Source organism: Pseudophryne corroboree, chromosome 10 (assembly GCF_028390025.1).
Source record: "Pseudophryne corroboree isolate aPseCor3 chromosome 10, aPseCor3.hap2, whole genome shotgun sequence".
NCBI classification, from domain to species: Eukaryota; Metazoa; Chordata; class Amphibia; order Anura; family Myobatrachidae; genus Pseudophryne; species Pseudophryne corroboree.
This window is the reverse complement of record NC_086453.1, coordinates 222265765-222285230: the sequence shown is the minus strand read 5'-3', so window position 1 is coordinate 222285230 and position 19466 is coordinate 222265765.

Here is a 19466-nt window from a genome sequence, read left to right as displayed (position 1 = left end):
CAGAAGCATGTGTGTATGAATCAGTGTTTGGGGGTCATGTATCATCGTGCCGTACGTGTTTTAAATCAAGCTTCGAGGTATTACGAAGTATACATTTGAATTCCTTCTTATTCCGTGGTACGGGTCTGTGGATGGGCTGTCAAACTTTACTGAGCTCTTTTCGGATTTTGGTTGCAACAAAATGGGGAGCACATTTTAGTTGATGATACATGAATGGGGGAATATGTGATTGCTGATATCTGTGCCTGTATTCCCTATCGACTATGTGTGTAATTACCTGAAGGTTGTAGAGATGAAGAAAATACATAATTACGGTAAATGCAGTGGTATTCTATGTCAGGTTAATGAACATTTGTCGGTTGAAGTCTTGTTCGGTGTCTGTTGAATGCAGTCTTCTTTGTGCTTTTGCCAAAAGGCGTGTGGGCAAAAAGCTTGGTCAATGTCCATAGGCTTACAAAAGTGTTGGGCTAGCGTAATTTTAAAATTTCTAGGGAAACTGGGGGTCTATGGCATTGTTCATCAAAAATCTGTGTATAAGGTTGTCAAAACTTCTTCTTTAATCCATCAGTTGTCTGTATACAGGATCATCAAATTCCTCGTCAAAAGTGGGTCTTTTTACCTTGGAAAAACCAGAAAAACAGGTGAAAGAAACGGACCGTAGAAATCGCATTTTCATCACATCATTGTTTCTACATTTGTGTCATAAATCAAATCCATTGGAATTACAATTTCCTCACTCCTTAAACTCATCACCCTGGTACTTCGTTTGCACTTCATTAAAGCCTGACCGCATCTAAATATCAAGCCAATCGATATGACAACACCTAAGATACATAGAAGAAACTTCCCAACATCCATTATGACTCCTTGAGCCCATTCTCCTAAACCAGAGAACCAATTTCGCGGGTTCAACCATGACACCCAACCAGTCAGCTTATTACCTACAGCAGCAAGAGTGAGATTGTGTCTCCTGCGAAATTCCCACTTCAATTGGAGAATATCGTCCATCTTTTGGTCTATGACCTCGACTGGGTCCTCGGTACTATTCGTTATATATGTGCAGCATTTCACGCCGTACTGCGTTGCCAGTGTGACACAATATCCGCCTGTCACTGCTGTGAGATAATTAAGAACCATTCTATGCTGGACCAGTTCTGTTTTATAAGCTTGAAGTTCTCTTCCAGTATACCTAAACGTGTCATCATACATTTCTGTGATATTGTCTAACAAATTTGCAAGCGCAGATATGTATTTATAATTCAACACTCCTCTGGCGGTGCGAGTGATGTCTAACGCGATTAGAAACTGAATCCCGGTGGATTCATGGATCATGTCAGAGGCCGGATGCTCTGTTCTTTCTATCAGGTGCCGTTTAACTACGTGCTCGTAGTGGGTGTGAGTATAAGGAGCCTGAGCAACACGGTGTATATCTTTCATTTTGGCATGTGATACAGTCATTACTTCAGGCAGTACTTTTCCAATATAACACAATCCTTCAGAATTTGGGGCAAGCCACTTATACGCCTTCCTCCCGCATATGAAATATGCATCATCGGGGAGAACATATGGGACGGAGTAGGACATAACCATATTACACATCTTCCATGTGAAATCTCCTACCCCTAATTCTCCCATCTGTCTAGTACACGTATCAGTTTGTACGATATGTGCGCAGTATCCTGGTGATACCTCTCCAACTCTCGTAATCCTACTTCCTAGGGTATACCTATATTGGAAAGATTTTTCTCTACTGGCTATGTGGCGTATAAGTTCTGTATTTGTCTGCATTCTATCTGCTCTATATGAAAAGGTCATGGTTTGGTTACTCCATGACACTTCCCAATTTCCCGGCTTTCGGGGATTGGAGATGTTAAAACATATTAGGACCTATCCACATGATATTGGTGGAGCTTCAAACTAGGAGGACTGGAGATATTAAACCTCCTGTCCACCGGTCTCCCACCCTTTAGCTCAAGTACCTCCCCTATCGTTAAAGGAAATGGTACTAGCCCTGATTTGCTATGACCTTGAGGTACTTGAGAGCATACCCAACAATCTGTTTGATTTAACACACTACCCACTAAGGAGTGATAGTCACTCAATGGATGCCGGTCCATGTGGATATTAAAACTGGATTGGCATTTCTTGATGCACCCATCCTCAACCACATTGTCACAGAGCCTACAGATACAGTTTTCTTCAGCTAACAATCCTTCACAATTCCTTCTATTGTCAATGTTATCGGATCGTTTTCTGATACTCACCTTTACTTGTTGATTAGGTTGCTCTTGGAAAACTACGCCTCCATCTCTGTCATCAGAACCCATTCCAGAACCTTACTCGACCTCCATGGTACTCTCGCCGGAACAGACTGCTCTGGTCAACATCATGGTCAACAGGAAAATCCGGATCACAGTCTCTTGGGGCAAGTCCATCTTATAGGAGGAAACGGAGAAGAATGAGAAGGGGGAAAAAATAATTGAGGGAGAGGGGATGGGAAGTGGAGAAAAACAATAAAAGGGAAACGGGGGATCGACAACTGCTTTTGATCTTGTGATTCTCAATGCTCAGGTGCCGCCTCAGTCCTCCTGGAACAGACACTCCAGTGATACAACTTCCTCTACCGTCTGTTCCTTATCACGGGACCTCTCTGGATCAGCAACCTTCTTACAATGGGACGAATGAACCCAAGTCTCTCTCTCGGCAACCTTCAATGCTGTAGTGCTAGTCAATAAGACTTGGTATGGTCCTTCCCATCTGTCAATAAGGCAACCTGAGCGTAGAAAATTCCGTATCATTACATAATCCCCAGGTTCAATGTCATGACAATTACTATCTGGTAAATCAGGAATCACCAACTTCAAATTATCATTTTGATTCCTTAGCTGTTTACTCATGTTAATTAAGTATTTTACAGTCACTTCATTGTTACACTTCAAATCATCCTGAGGGTTAATCATAACATGCGGTTGTCGACCAAACAAGATTTCAAAGGGAGACAGATTAAGAGGGGACCTGGGAGTGGTTCTGATGCTGTACAGTACAATGGGTAAAGCTTCTGGCCATGTCAATCCTGTCTCTGCCATAACTTTGCTCAGTTTATTTTTAATAGTGCTGTTCACTCTTTCCACCTTCGCACTCGCCTGTGGACGGTATGGAGTGTGCAGCTTGCTATCAATTCCCATCAACTTACACATTCCTTGAAAGACATCACCTGTAAAATGGGTACCCTTATCACTTTCGATAATTCTAGGGATACCATATCTACATACAAATTCCTGCACAATTTTCTTAGCAGTAAACATAGCGGTATTTGTGGCCGCAGGAAATGCTTCAACCCAATTTGAAAAAACATCTATACAAACAAGTACATATTTCAAATTTCGACAAGGGGGTAATTGAATAAAGTCAATCTGTATTACCTGAAAAGGACCGCCTGTAGGTGGGATATGAGATGGTTCTGTTGGTATTGCCTTTCCGATATTCTTTCTCAAGCATGTAAGGCATGACATTGCTCTCTTACTTGCATGAGATGAAAATCCTGGGGCGCACCAATATGCTCTTACCAACTTGCACATTCCTTCCTTGCCCAGATGAGTCAGCCCGTGAGCTGCCTCAGCTAAACATGGAAGATATGCTCTGGGGGCCACCGGTTTACCATGTCCATCCGTCCAGAGTCCTGAGGACTCCTGGCCATATCCCTTTGCCTGACTGCCTTTTCCTGTGTGGAACACAAATTTTGCATTTCACACAACTTCTGTGTGTTGATGGTATTAAATACCATCAGTTGTGTGGTGTCTGTCTGTCTGGGAGTACCAGCTGCTAACTTAGCTGCTTCGTCTGCTCGGCTGTTACCAAGTGATACTGGGTCTTGACTATATGTGTGTGCTTTACACTTGATAACAGCCACTCTGTCGGGTTCCTGTATCGCTGTTAGAAGCCTTTTAATGTGAGCTGCATGCACTACCGGTGTACCAGCTGCCGTCATGAAATTTCTGAGGCGCCATAGGGCTCCGAAATCATGGACTACCCCGAATGCGTATCTAGAGTCGGTGTAGATATTGGCTGATTTGCCCTTAGCCAATTCACATGCTCTGGTTAGGGCGACCAGTTCAGCAACCTGGGCTGAGTGAGGTGGGCCTAGCGGTTCTGCTTCTATGGTGCCTTGGTCATCTACGACTGCGTATCCAGTACACAAGTCTCCCGAGTCTGACTGTCTGTGACAACTACCGTCCGTGTAGAAAGTTAGATCTACATCTTCCAGTGGGTTGTCACTGATGTCAGGCCTTGCGGTAAAATTTTGGGTCAAATATTCCATACAATCATGTGTGTCCTCCTTTGTATTAAATTCTCCTTCCCCACCACTCTCATCCTCCACCCTTTGTGCCTGTCCAGGCACACCTGGGAGATATGTTGCAGGATTTAATGCACTGCATCTCCTTATGGTGATGTTTACGGGGGCCATTAGTGCCAATTCCCATCTTGTAAACCGTGCTGATGAGACGTGCCTGGTTTGGGCAGAATTTAGCAAGGCTGACACTGCATGTGGTGTATGAATTGTGAGGTTGTGACCTAGCACTACATCTTCGCTTTTTGTTACTAGCAATGCTATCGCAGCAACGCTTCGCAAGCATGTGGGGAGGGATCGCGCTACCATATCTAGCTGAGCGCTGTAGTATGCTACCGGCCTGCTGGCATCACCGTGCTTTTGGGTTAGGACGCCTGCTGCGCAACCAGCACTTTCTGTTCCGTACAGCTCAAAGGGTTTCCCATAGTCTGGCATACCTAATGCTGGTGCCTGCGTTAGGCACTGTTTGAGTCTCTCAAATGCCATCTCGGACTCGTCTGTATGCGAAATCCGATCAGGTTTGTTTGAGGAGACCATCTCCTGCAAAGGTAACGCCAGAATGGAAAACCCTGGGATCCAGTTACGGCAATACCCACACATTCCTAAAAATGTTCTGATCTGTTGCTGGGTTTGTGGCAGAGTCATGTCTCTAATTGCTTGAATTCTATCAGCGGTCAGGTGTCTCAGTCCTTGTGTTAAACAGTGTCCCAAATATTTTACCTTAGTTTGGCATAATTGCAACTTGTCTTTGGAAACCTTGTGTCCTGTGTCTGAAAGATGAAACAGGAGCTGTTTCGTATCCTTCAGGGATGCTTCCAATGAATCAGAACACAGTAGTAGATCATCCACGTACTGTATTAATACTGATCCACTCACTGGTTGGAAAGACTGTAAACAATCATGCAAAGCCTGGGAAAATATACTTGGACTGTCTATGAAACCTTGTGGTAATCGAGTCCATGTGTATTGGACTCCTCTGTATGTGAATGCAAACAAGTATTGGCTGTCAGGGTGCAGAGGTACCGAAAAGAAGGCGGAGCAGAGGTCAATAACAGTGAAAAATTTTGCAGTGGGAGGGATTTGCATAAGGATGACAGCTGGATTTGGCACTACGGGGAACTGACTCAACTATTTTGTTAATCCCCCTTAGATCCTGCACTAGCCTGTAACCCCTCCCCCCACTCTTTTTCACAGGGAAGATGGGACTATTGGCAGTGCTGGACGTTCTTACCAGAATGCCCTGTTGTAGCAAGCGCTCTATTACGGGATACACTCCTAACTCCACCTCTGGCTTCAGAGGGTACTGTGGGATTTTTGGAGCTATCCTACCATCTTTTACTTGTACAACTACCGGAGGTACGTTTGCCATTAATCCAGTGTCCTGTCCATCTTTAGTCCAAAGTGACTCTGGTATCTGGGATGTCATTTCTTCTACTTGGGATGGAGTCCTATTTGTCATAATGGTATGTGACATTAATTTTGATGGGGAGTCTAACATGTCTCGCACTTCCTGAGCGTGATTCTCAGGTATGTCCAAGAATACACCTTCAGGAGTACAATAAATGACGCACCCCATTTTACACAATAAGTCTCTTCCCAGGAGATTAGTCGGTGCCGATGCAGCCAGCAAAAAGGAATGCTTGGTATGTAAAGGCCCTATTGTAATCTCGGCTGGTTTGCTAACAGGGTAGTGCTGGACTACTCCCGTTACTCCTATGGTTGGAATTGTCTTACCAGTGGTTCTCATGCCCACTGTCGAATTTATCACTGATTTGGCCGCCCCCGTATCTACAAGAAAGTTTAACGTTTTACCAGCTACATCAATTGCAATTTCGGGTTCACTTCCAAGACTTGCAATCAATTTTACTGGCTGGAGATTACAGGTATGGCCACACCCCTATTGGGTATGGTGACCTCCCTGAATCCCGCTGGCAGCAACTACTTGTGAGGGAGTTAGCTGGGAACTACCAGAGGCGTGCCAGTCTCTGTTCGGGGGGTATCTTTTTGTTTCCCCTGTATGTGGCTCATAACTCCGTCTCTGCGGACCTTGATCCCAATGTCGTGTGTCGTGTCGTTGTCTAGGGGGTTGGTATGATCTTTGCGAATTTTTCGCTCTACAGTCTCGTGCTATGTGTCCCTGTTTATGACAAAAATAACATGTTACCACATTTGACTTACCCACAGGGTTTGGTGATATAAACACAGGCTGTTTTGTGGTCAGGGCCTGTATACTTACTGACATTAACTTATCACCTTGTGACTCCCTGTGTCTGGTGATATTCCGGTCGTGATCAATAGCAGCCTCTCTCAAAGTAGCCACCGACAGACCTCGCCAACATGGTTGCGTGGTCTGTACCCTGGTCTTTAATGCTTCTTTTAAACCATCCATTAGCACAGATACTGCTACTTCTTGATGGTTTGCATTGGTCCTAATGTCCTCTATGCCAGTGTACTTTGCCATTTCTAATAATGCCCGGTGAAAATAATCAGCAGCTGTTTCTGACTCTTTTTGTTTAATGGAAAAAATTCTATTCCATTTGGCTACAGCTGGGAAATACTCCTTTAACTGTAAATTTATTCTTTTTACATTGTCTTTGTTGTACACATCTGTAAGAGGTACATCCTGATCCAGTCCACAGTCAGCTAAAAATTGAGCTGCGTCGACATTGGAGGGTAAACAAGCCCTCAGCAATATCTGCCAATCTTTGTTATTGGGCTCTAAAGTGTTTCCTAGGTCTCTGATGTATTTTTGGCTAGCAACTAAGTCTTTTCTAGGATCAGGGAATTCAGACACTATGGTTCTAAATTCCATTCGGGAAAACGGGCTGTACATGGCAATGTTCCTGATAGGAGTGACTCCTGTAGTGTCCGTTTTCCCATTTGGGACTGCTATTACCCTCACGGGAGCAAGTTTAACAACATCATTCTGTGTAGATTCTACAGTCTGTGGTGAAATAGTTTCAGCATAGTGTATGGTGCCGTACTTACCTGTTGATACGACCTCACCTGTCCCTCCGCTAGGGGGCTTTGTTACTAATCTTATGGGTTGGGCCGTGCCTACTGTCGTTTCTGATATAGTGGCTGCTAGAGAGAGCGCCGATATTGTTGCCGATTCGTCCTCTTGATCACACTCCTGGGGAAAGTTCAAAACAGGGTACAACTTGCACGGGTTAATACTTGCATGGGTTAACTTATTAACATTATCCTTAACATTTATACAGTTGCTAAGTGCCTGTTTGTTACCCCCTGATGCGTCATTCTCCGCAACCAATTTCTCTCCTGATATGTATGGTGGCGGTGGGGCCGTGGCTATCAGTTTCCTGATAGGGCCAGATCCCGCCGCCTGAGCCAATCCTCTCTGTATTTCACCCTCCTGTTGCCATAACTGCAAATAATCATAATGTTTGATTCGTCTCTTTGCTGATTTAATGAGACATATCCTTCTCCTTAAATTTTGCAACACTTCTGGGCTGAAGCTACCTACTCTTGGGAATTTCTCCCCGTCATGTACAGTCATTTTCTCCCATTCATCACATAAAATTTCTGTGTGTCTTCCGTATTTTTCACACATTACATACCTTGCCGACCCGACTGGTCGGTTTACAGAATCAACCCGAACCGAGGTTGATCGCCCCCTTCCTGAACAACTGGCCCCCATAATTTGCAGGTGTTGCTTGCTCTACCTCTGACCTTTATATCAGGGTCTTCAGCGAACCCTTACAAAAAACCAAAATATTCAAAGATAGGTTGACGGTGAAGTTTACCGAGCACCTCACTGACTCGCCCACGCCGACCAATATGCCCACACACTGATATAGTGCTGGCGTACTCGACCCAGGGCCCCTATTAACCTTTGTTTACTGGAACATGTGAGTGTGATCCGAAGAGCATTAACCCTTTCCAGTAAAGGTGGGGTTGTCGGATAATTCCTGAGTGACCAGCGAACTTCCCTTTTTGAAAAAATAAAAAATTACACAAATCACGTTAGAATGTACAAATAGCGTTTATGACCGGGTTCGTACACAAATGGTACTGGTCCGGTTACTAACTAATGCACACAATTACGTGCGGTACAATCGTTCAGTACATAAGCAACTAATCTTATGTACGGAGCGACCAGTTGAATCGACATTCAGCAGCTGCGAATTCCTTCAGCCTGAGCTTTATGGCCTATATGGGTGTTGCACCAACCCTTCTTGGTGTTGTGCCTTGTCTCTATAGCGGACTTCTTTGTACCTAGACCTCCTGGTCTGTTATACGACCTCCTGGTCTGACCTCCTGGTCCGCTACACTCTAATGCTCAAATTTTATGTTTAACCAGAGATGCCTCCCTAGCCACCACGTATGTCACTTACACGTATGTACCTTCACGAGAACTCGATGATTTCTGTGGTTCAATCCCCAAAATTGTAAAAACAAACACTCACTCACCACATATACACTTTTGTTTCTATTTCTATTTCTGCGCAGAAATTTTCTTTAGACCAGATGTGTTGTAAATTTGGAGAAGGATCTGTTAATTTAAATTTCGAATATTTAAAATAGATTTGCGCTATTTATCGCGTTTTGCGCTATTTATCGCCTGTTGCGCTATTTATCGCCTGTTGCGCTATTTATCGCCTTGCCACCTTTTCGCTTGTTAAAAATCAACACTATCGTGTGACTTGAGTTACGTGGGCGTACCCAGACGCTCCGTTGCGTAATTTACGCTGCGTGCGTCGGCCTTTGCGTACGCGAGTCTCAGCCCTTTGTTAGAGACACGTGTACACAAAACCAATGTCCACCGTAACACAATGTACACGTTTATCAATGTAGATGATCCTCGATCATCTACTGAACCCCACACCAATCTCTCCTTGTACCTTTAGGTAGAGCTGCGTGTGTGCTTTACACTTTATCCCTTCATGCATTACTTTTACACTTTAACTATGAAATAGCGACAAATCTCTCTTAGCACGTTTTATCAATTATAAAATGGCAAACAGGAGAGTGATATATGAAAATACACGAAAAAGAAATGCAGATATGCGTGTGTGCGTACGCAAGATAGAAAAAAAAAACAGTTTTAAAAGACACTAGCGTGTTGTTCTTACCTCCGGTTCTGGATTCCCTCAGCACCCTTTACTAAGCGAAGCAGACGCTTATCCCGTCAGCACTGCGAAGGATATGATCTCCCGCCCTTTGCTGATGGATAATGTCTGCTGAAATTACCTAGCAGAGATATGTGAAGGACAGGACGAGCCCCCAATTGATAAAGCTAAATATTTATCTTATATAACACCCTTTATGAGGTCTAAGAACACTGTACGCTATTCACGTATGGAGTACCGTAAGGGTACGCACGTTGCGTAACAATCGCTTAGCCGTAGTCGAGACGCTCAAGCGTCACGTTCGCTCACGGCCAAGAGATCACAGGCAGGCACGCTATTGGCTGCCGACTAACGTAATGATTCGCTATAGCGTTGCGGACGCTCGGGACCACGAGGAGATCACCAGCGGCGCAGACGCTCACAATGTTAAACCTTTATATCTAAACCATAAACAATTTAATATGCAGTAAAACCTTAGTGTAGAGATAGGGTGTAGATGCAACACAGTGTAACCTTATTAACTTAAAAGCTGTTCGAGCGTCACCGACGCTCTGAGAATACTTAACACTATAAGAAATACACAGATACCGTGCTTAGGGTCTAACGCCTTATATGAATGTTATTACTTGCAAAAAGAATAATACAATACAAGTCACACACTACAATATAACATAGACTAACTAACCAGATAACTACACAGGAAATACAATATAATACAATTACGTTTTGTCAAAGTCAAAAATATTACATAGAGAGACCATATAAACTGCACACATATAAGTCGCTATACTTGCAAATATGCGCAGCGAGCACAGCAATATATGGAAACACACGCATTTGCTCGGACATGGCACAGAGATGGATTCGGCACTTGTTTCATACAGTACATGGTTATAATAATGAACAGTACCAGACATAATGGAGATTTAGAATTGGCTGATGAATTAATGTCATGGATGTGTATCATTCGAACCGAACCAGATAAACACATCATGTTTGGTATTGAAGCAAGCAGAATGAGGTGTGGGTTAGTTTGAGGCCTGTTGTGTTGTTGTGGGACATTGCAGCGGATAGATATGATTATATGTATAAAAGCTAAGATCATATTGTTAGAACAATGGATGCTCAAGACAACCTTTTACTAAGTTTTCAGGGCTGAACCTGATTAGCATATACAAAGAGAATGGTGACTCAGTACAAAGGAGAAAGAAAGACCCCTCCCCCAGGTACTGGTCAAACAGGAAGGTAGTGGTCAGGTGTGGCCTCAGAGAACAGATGTAATGTAGCTACACTCACAGACACACACACAGCTACCTGGCACCAAGCAGCATGGCAGCTAAATCCCCAGGACATCTTCCAAACTAAAGGCTAAGTATTGAACCTCACATGGCTAGATAAGGAAACAGACAGATTGCTTTCTGGTTTAAATAGGATATTGTAACTTGGTTGTGTGATTGTTGGGTGTTTGTGGATACTCTGTGAAGTCCGTGATGAATTGGAACAGTATACAATCTGTAGCATAATATTTGTGGTATTTGTTTGCCTATGGAGATTTAAAATAGATTGTGCTGGTTAGTTATAATATATATATCCTGTTAATCATAAATACCACCATGCAGTTACGTTTGTGTTAATTACATTGTGATCTGGTCTTGTGATGAATATGCTCTGGTTATTGAGATACTGAAGTTGTTTGGGATGTGAAGTTATGAGATGGTTCTAGGAAGTTGGATTACATTGTGAAAGGTGATTTAGATGGTTTGGAATTGTAAAATCAGAACATATGCATTGTTTTGAGGCTTGGACATTTTGGAATAAAGTGCCATGTGTTTGGACCTGCAAATCTAAAATGGCTGCTGCTGGATGTCTTCCCCTCCCCCTTTCAGCCATGTGGTGTGGTCTTTGGAATCAAGTGGAGGTTTCTCAAAATGGAGTCTAGCTTCCATCCCATGCTGTATTCAGCATTGACTAACTGCGCAGCGATTGTCTCTCACATGTGTAGTTTTATCTGCAACCATGTTGTCTCTTATTTAATGTTATCATTGTCTTTCTGTGAGCCAATCTCTCTCTCTCTCTCTCTCTCTCTCTCTCTCTCTCTCTCTCTCTCTCTCTCTCTCTCTCTCTCTCTCTCTCTCTCTCTCTGATCTGTTCTCTCATATCTCCCCTAGACTAGGCTAGTATTGTATTGTATTAGATAGTATTGTATTGTATTGCATTTAGGTCAGTGTAGTATTGTCTTTTTGTATTTATTGTCTAGTTCTGTGGTTAGGAAGTCTCTGTTATATTGTAGTGTATCAATTGTACTGTTATCCCCTTTTACAAGTATATTAGATATAATACAGTTAATAGGCCTTGGAACCTAAACCAGCATCTGTGTATTTCCTATAGTGTTAAGTGTTCACTTGAGCGTCGGTGACGCTCAAGCAGCTTTGTAGTTAGTCAGGTTACACAAGGTTGCACTTACACCCTGTACTCACATTAAGGTATTCAGTGTATTTCATTGGTATAAGGTTTTATCATAAAGGTATAGTGTTGTGAGCGTCTGCATCGCTGGTGACCTCCTCGTGGTCTCGAGCGTAAGCTACGCCATAGCGAATCATTACCCTAGACATAACCAATAACGTGTCCTGTGATCGCTGGGCCGTGAGCGAACGTGACGCTTGAGCGTCTCGCCTACGGCTGAGCGATCGTTACGCAACTAGCGTACCATTACGGTACTTCTTAAGTAAACAGCGTACAGTGTTCTTAGCTTCATAAAGGGTTGTTATAAGGCAAAGGAATTTAGCATTGTCAATTGCGGGCTCGTCCTATACTTCTCACATCTCTGCTAGGTAATATCAGCAGACATTATCCATCAGCAAAGGGCGGGATCATATTCCTTGCAGTGCTGATTGGATAAGCGTCTGTTTCGCTTAGTAAAGGGTGCTGAGGGAATCCGGGACCGGAGGTAAGAACAGTACGCTATTGTCTTTGAAAATCTGGTTTTTATTTCAATTTGGTGCCAACTACACACTCAGGCCTAGAATAACTTTAGGAGTTTTGAATGATGACTTTCTTTGTGACAAGAGGCCGCATGGTCTGTCCACCATTTTGTGTGACCCTCATGGAGGTGGAAGGGGGAGGAGCAGCGGCCATTTTGGGAAGGTCAAAAAAAATTTTTTTTTTTCTGAGCGGCTGGTTTTCAGTTGACTCAGGAAACAATCAGCCATCCACTGTCAAAAAGAAATCATCATTTAATGAGGTTTTTTTTTTATGCATTTATTTAATCTATATCATAGTCAATCATAAGTAATAGTGATTGGTACTTATATGTAATTTCATATGCGTGTGCTTACATCAATGTATGTTATTAGATTAAATTTAGAATTGCATTTTCATCTGTGTAAGTTTCACATCTCACATTCCTGTTTGCCAATTTTATAGTTGATAGAAAGTGCTAAAAAGAGATTTGCTGTTATTTAATAGTAGAGGTGATAGTTAAAGTATAGAACAAACACACGGTTTGTCTGAGATACAAGGCAGTCAGTGTGGATTGCGGTAGATGATCAGAGATCATTTACATTGATAAAAATATATTGTGTTACGGTGGATCCTTTGCATTGCGTACACGTGTCGCTAACAAAGACTAGCGTACGCAATCCAAAAGGCAGACGCACGCAGCGTTCATTACGCAACGTAGCATCCGGTTACGCTCACGTAGCTCAAGTCACGAAAAAGTTGAAGTAACGCACAGCGGTAAATAACGCGAAGCGGTAAATAACGCAAATCTATTTTTGGAAAATCGGAAATTTAGTTTAACAGATCCTGCTCCTAATTGGTAACACTTTTGGCCTAAAGACAATTTCTGCGCAGAAATAGATATAGAAACAAAAGTGTACATGTGTTGAGTGAGTGTGTTTTGTATACAAAAGTTTATATAACTTTAAGGTGGAACCAAAAGGAAAGCCGGGTACTCGTCAAGGGACATACGTGTAAGTGACATATACGGTGGCCAGGGAGGCATCCCTGGTTAAATAATATTTGAGCATTAGAGTATAGCGGACCATAAGGTAACGAGACCAGGAGGTCATAAGGTAACAAGACCAGGAGGTCGTAAGGTAAAAGGTCCGCTATAAAAGTCCAGTGGCACAACGCCTGGGGTGTTGGTGCAGAACCCATATAGGCCATACAAGCTCTGGCTGAAGGAATCGCAGCCGGAAACATAGATTCCATTGATCTTTCAGTACATGACAAGTAGTGCTCGTATACTGAACGATTGGACCGCACGTTATTGTGTGCAGTAGTTAGTAATCTGACCTAATACCATTAGAGTAAAGTGGTCACAAACGCTATCTGTACATTCTGACGTGATTTGTGTAATTTTTTATTTTTGGAAGGGAAGTTCGCTGGTCACTCAGGAACTATCTAACAACCCCAACTTTACTGGAAAGAGTAAGTGTCCTGCGGGTAACCCTCATATGTTCCAGTAAACTAAAGGTTCACAGGGGCCCTAGGTTGGGTCCAGCAGCTCTGGCTACAGTGATTGCAGCACAGGCCAACGTGGGCGAGAAGTAAGTGGGGTACTTGATAAACCACCACCGCCGGCCTGCCCAAGGACATCTTGGTTTGTTTGTAAGGGTTCGCTGAAAGCCTTGATATTCAAGGAGGAATAGGCAACGCCTGCAGATTATGGGGGCCATTTGTTCAGGTAGGGGGCGATCAACCTCGGTTCGGGTTGATTCAGAGAACCGATCCATCGGGTCGGCACGATATGTGATGTGTAAGAAATATGGAAATCACGCTGAAGTTTTATGTGATGAATGGGAGAGAATGACTGTACAAGACAGGGACAAATTCCCAAGAATAGGTAGCTTTAGTCCAGTAGTGTTACAAAATTTAAGGAGGAGGATAAGTCTCATTGAACCAACGAAGAGACAAAATAAACATTATGAATATTTACAGTTATGGCAACAGGAAAGTGAATTACAAAAAGAGTCTATTGACTTTTCTGACTCTTATCTTGAGAGGAGAGATATGGCAGCAGGAGAGGAGTTGATTGCGGAGAGAAAAGCACAAAGGTGGAACAATAAAAACGCTCTTAGCAACTGTAATATAGATTATAAGGATAAGTGTAATAAATGTAACCATGATTATTGTAATACTGTTGAATGTACAACTATTAACCTGTGCAAGCTGCACCCCATGTCAAACCTCCCTCAGGAATACAAACAAGAAAGTGAGCCCAGAACGATGTCAGCACCTCTTCCAGAAGCCATCCTACAAGACATCCAGGTGGACACGACCAAATTGGTAAAGGCAATAATCAAACCCCCTAACGGAGGGTCAGGTGAGGTCGTGTCCACAGGTACGTACAATGTTTTATATCACGCACAAACAAATGTACCCCATATTATAAGACCAAAACAAGGTGATGTGATTGAGTTTAGTCCTGTCAGGGTGATCACAGTCCCCAATGGGAAGACTGACGATCAGGGAACCATTCCCGTCAAGGACAGTGCAATGCGCCATCCCTGGTCCCGAACAGAATTGAGATCAATCATGTCTGATTACCCAGATCCTAGGAAAGATCTAACTGTATGATCAAAGATTCACAGAAGGTATATCAACTCCCTAGACAACGACATAATCATGGTATCCAAGGAATCAGGTAGGTACAGGGAAAGCGGTTGATGGTGATGAGCATCCAAGCGTTTGAGGAGGCATCAAATCAACCAAAACCCCAGGCCATTGGCACATGGAGGAACTGCAAAAGTTATGACACACCATTATAATCAAGGATCACATAGGCAGGAAAGGTGATTATTAGGAATGGAGGCAAGCCTGAGGTAACGGTTAATAAATTGGGAGGTCATTCACTGAAGACACAGGAATGACCAGGTTAAACGTTGTAAATGTATTTGTGAAAAATGTTTTTTCTTTCTCTCTCTATCCCCATCTCTGACGATTATTGGTAAGAATTCAAACATTGCATATTCGCTTGGTCCTTGCAGAAGTCTACCAAACCCCAGCATGACCTATCCACCACAATGTATTCTGGCCAGATACAGACAGTGGAATAATGCAAGTGCTGGTGGGGAGGGACTGCTCAAGGAAACCATTAGACACGTAGATACGACAGCCAAATAGTCTGACAATGTTTTCTTAATGTTGACAATGTTTAAAAATGCCTTGTTTCTCTTCTCTTATTGATGGTTATTGTCGAGTTATGTAATGTATATATGCACATGAATTGTTCTCTATCTTTTTTGTTTTTATTTTCTCTCTCTTCTCACTCATGTTTCCATGATTTAAAGATGGTATGTCACCCCTCAGTTGGACCAATGGTAATGCCAGATTTTTGCTCCTTACAGAAAGATCGTCGGTTAGGAAGGAATATTGCATCACCAGAATGATCGTTTTTGAAGACTGAGAGACAACACCTTTGAGAGGACAGCAGAACAAGAAGAACAACAAGACGAGAGAACTTATTATCGTAACGAGTTCTCTCCCCCTCAAACTGATTTTCTTATGCCCCATTTACAAATTTCTTCTTTTCTCCTCCTGTAAGATGGACTTGCCCCAAGAGACTGTGATATGGATTTTTCCCGTTAACCATGATGTTGACCAGAGCAGTCTGTTTCGGTGAGAGTACCAGTGAGGTCGAGAAAGGATCCAGAAAGGTCCTGATGACTGAGACGGAGGTGTAAATTTCCAATAGCAACCCAATCACCAAGCAAAGGCGAGTACCGGGCACGATCTAACAACCATGTTATTTGTAAACAACTGTGATGGATTGTTAGCTGAAGAAAATTGTATCTGTAGGCTCTGTGATAATCTGGTTGAAGATGGATGCATAAAGAAATGCCAATCTAGTTTTAATATCCATATGGACCGGCATCCATTGAGTGACTATCACTCCTTAGTGGGTAATGTGTTAAATAAGACCGATTGTTGGGTATGCTCTCAAGTACCTCAGGGACACAGCAAATCAGGGCTAGTACCATTTCCTTTAACGTTAGGGGAGGTACTTGAGCTAAGTGGTGGGAGACCGGTGGACCGGAGGTTTAACATCTCCAGCCCTCCTAGTTTGAAGCTCCACCAATACCATGTGGATAGGTCCCTCTTATGTTTTAACATCTCCAATCCCAGAAAACCGGGAAATTGGGAAGTGTCATGGAGCAACCTTACCATGACCTTTTCACACAGAGCAGATAGAATGCCTACAGATACAGAGCTCGTACGCCACATAGCCAGTAGAGGAAAATCTTTCCGGTATCGATATACCTTAGGGAATAGGATTACTAGAGTTGGAGAGGTATCACCAGGATACTGTGCACATATCGTACAAACCGATACGTGCATTAAGCAGTTGGAAGAATTAGGGTCAGGAGATTTCACCTGGAAGGTTTGTAACATGGTCATGTCCTTCTCCGTCCCTTATGTTCTCCCCGATGATGCATATTTCATATGCGGGAGAAAGGCGTACAAATGGCTTGCCCCAAACTCTGAAGGATTGTGTTATATTGGAAAAGTATTGCCTGAAGTGATGACTGTTACACATGACAAAATGAAGGACATACACCGTGGTGCCCAAGCTCCTTATACTCACACTCATTACGAGCACCGAGTTAAAAGACAACTGTCAGAAAGGTTAGAGCATCCGGCCTCTGATCTTATCCATGAATCCACCGGGATTCAGGTTCTGGTAGCGTTAGATTTCACTCGTACCGCTCGGGGAGTGATGAATTATAGATACATTTCCGCACTCGCCAATTTGTTAGATAATATCACTGAAATGTATGATGACACGTTTAGATACACTGGAAGAGAACTTCAAGCTTATAAAACAGAACTAGTTCAGCATAGGATGGTTCTTAATTATCTTACAGCAGTAACAGGCGGATATTGTGTTACATTGGCAACACAGTACGGCATAAAGTGTTGCACGTATATCACGAATAGCACCGAGGATCCGGTAGAGGTCATAGACCAAAAGATGGATGATATTCTGCAATTAAAGTGGGAATTTCGTCGAAAACACAATCCCACCCTTGCTGCTGTAGGTAATGAGCTGACTGGTTGGGTGTCATGGTTGAACCCGCGAAATTGGTTCTCCGGTTTAGGAGACTGGGCTCAAGGAGTCATAATGGATGTTGGAAAGTTTCTACTATGTATCTTGGGTGTCGTTATATCGATTGGATTGATATTTAGATGCGGGCAGGCTTTAATGAGGTGCAAACAAAGTACTACCTGAGGTAATGAGCTTGAGGAGTGAGGAAACTGTAATTAACCTGGATTTGATTTATGACCCAATGATAGAAACCAGAATGTGATGAAAATGCGATTATACGGTCCGTTTCTTTCACCTGTTTTTCTGCTTTTCTCCAAGATACAAAGACCCCCTTGGACGAGGAAGCTGACGAGACGAGATGTATACAGACAACAGACAAGCACCGAAGAAGAAGATTTGACAACTTTAAATATGGACACTTGATGAACTTTGCCATGGATCCCCAGTTTCCCTAGTATCTTTAAACTCACGCTAGCCCAACATTTTTGTAAATCTGATGGCTCAGACAAAGCTATTTGCTCATGCCTAAGGAGCAATACAGCGCAAAGAAGACGACTCTCAACAGATACCGAACACAACCTCAACGACAGATGTACATTTCCCTGACATAGAATATCATTGCATTCTCCATAAGTGTTCTTTATCTTCATCTCTACAACCCTCAGGTAATAACACACATAGTCGACAGGGAATACAGGCACAGATATCAGCAACCACATACCTCCCCCATTCATGTATCATCAACTAAAATGTGCTCCCCCATTTTGTTACAACCACAGCCGAAATGAGCTCGGTAAAGTTTGACAGCCCATCCACAGACCCTTAGTACGGGATAAGAAGGAATTCAAATGTATACTTCGCAATACCTCGAAGCTTGATGTACAACACGTACGGCACGATGATACATGACCCCCCCCCAAACATGGATTCATACACACATGCTTCTGCTTTCTCACTAGGTCATACCCTCTTCACACCTTCTCCTCTCTCCTCCCTTACCCAACCATGGAAATGTATTAACCCCTGACATATATTTTTCTCTTTTTGAAATGTTTTAGGAAGTGGCAGTTATTGGTGACTGCCAAAGGGTGGACTGTCAAAGTCAAAAATATTACATAGAGAGACCATATAAACTGCACACATATAAGTCGCTATACTTGCAAATATGCGCAGCGAGCACAGCAATATATGGAAACACACGCATTTGCTCGGACATGGCACAGAGATGGATTCGGCACTTGTTTCATACAGTACATGGTTATAATAATGAACAGTACCAGACATAATGGAGATTTAGAATTGGCTGATGAATTAATGTCATGGATGTGTATCATTCGAACCGAACCAGATAAACACATCATGTTTGGTATTGAAGCAAGCAGAATGAGGTGTGGGTTAGTTTGAGGCCTGTTGTGTTGTTGTGGGACATTGCAGCGGATAGATATGATTATATGTATAAAAGCTAAGATCATATTGTTAGAACAATGGATGCTCAAGACAACCTTTTACTAAGTTTTCAGGGCTGAACCTGATTAGCATATACAAAGAGAATGGTGACTCAGTACAAAGGAGAAAGAAAGACCCCTCCCCCAGGTACTGGTCAAACAGGAAGGTAGTGGTCAGGTGTGGCCTCAGAGAACAGATGTAATGTAGCTACACTCACAGACACACACACAGCTACCTGGCACCAAGCAGCATGGCAGCTAAATCCCCAGGACATCTTCCAAACTAAAGGCTAAGTATTGAACCTCACATGGCTAGATAAGGAAACAGACAGATTGCTTTCTGGTTTAAATAGGATATTGTAACTTGGTTGTGTGATTGTTGGGTGTTTGTGGATACTCTGTGAAGTCCGTGATGAATTGGAACAGTATACAATCTGTAGCATAATATTTGTGGTATTTGTTTGCCTATGGAGATTTAAAATAGATTGTGCTGGTTAGTTATAATATATATATCCTGTTAATCATAAATACCA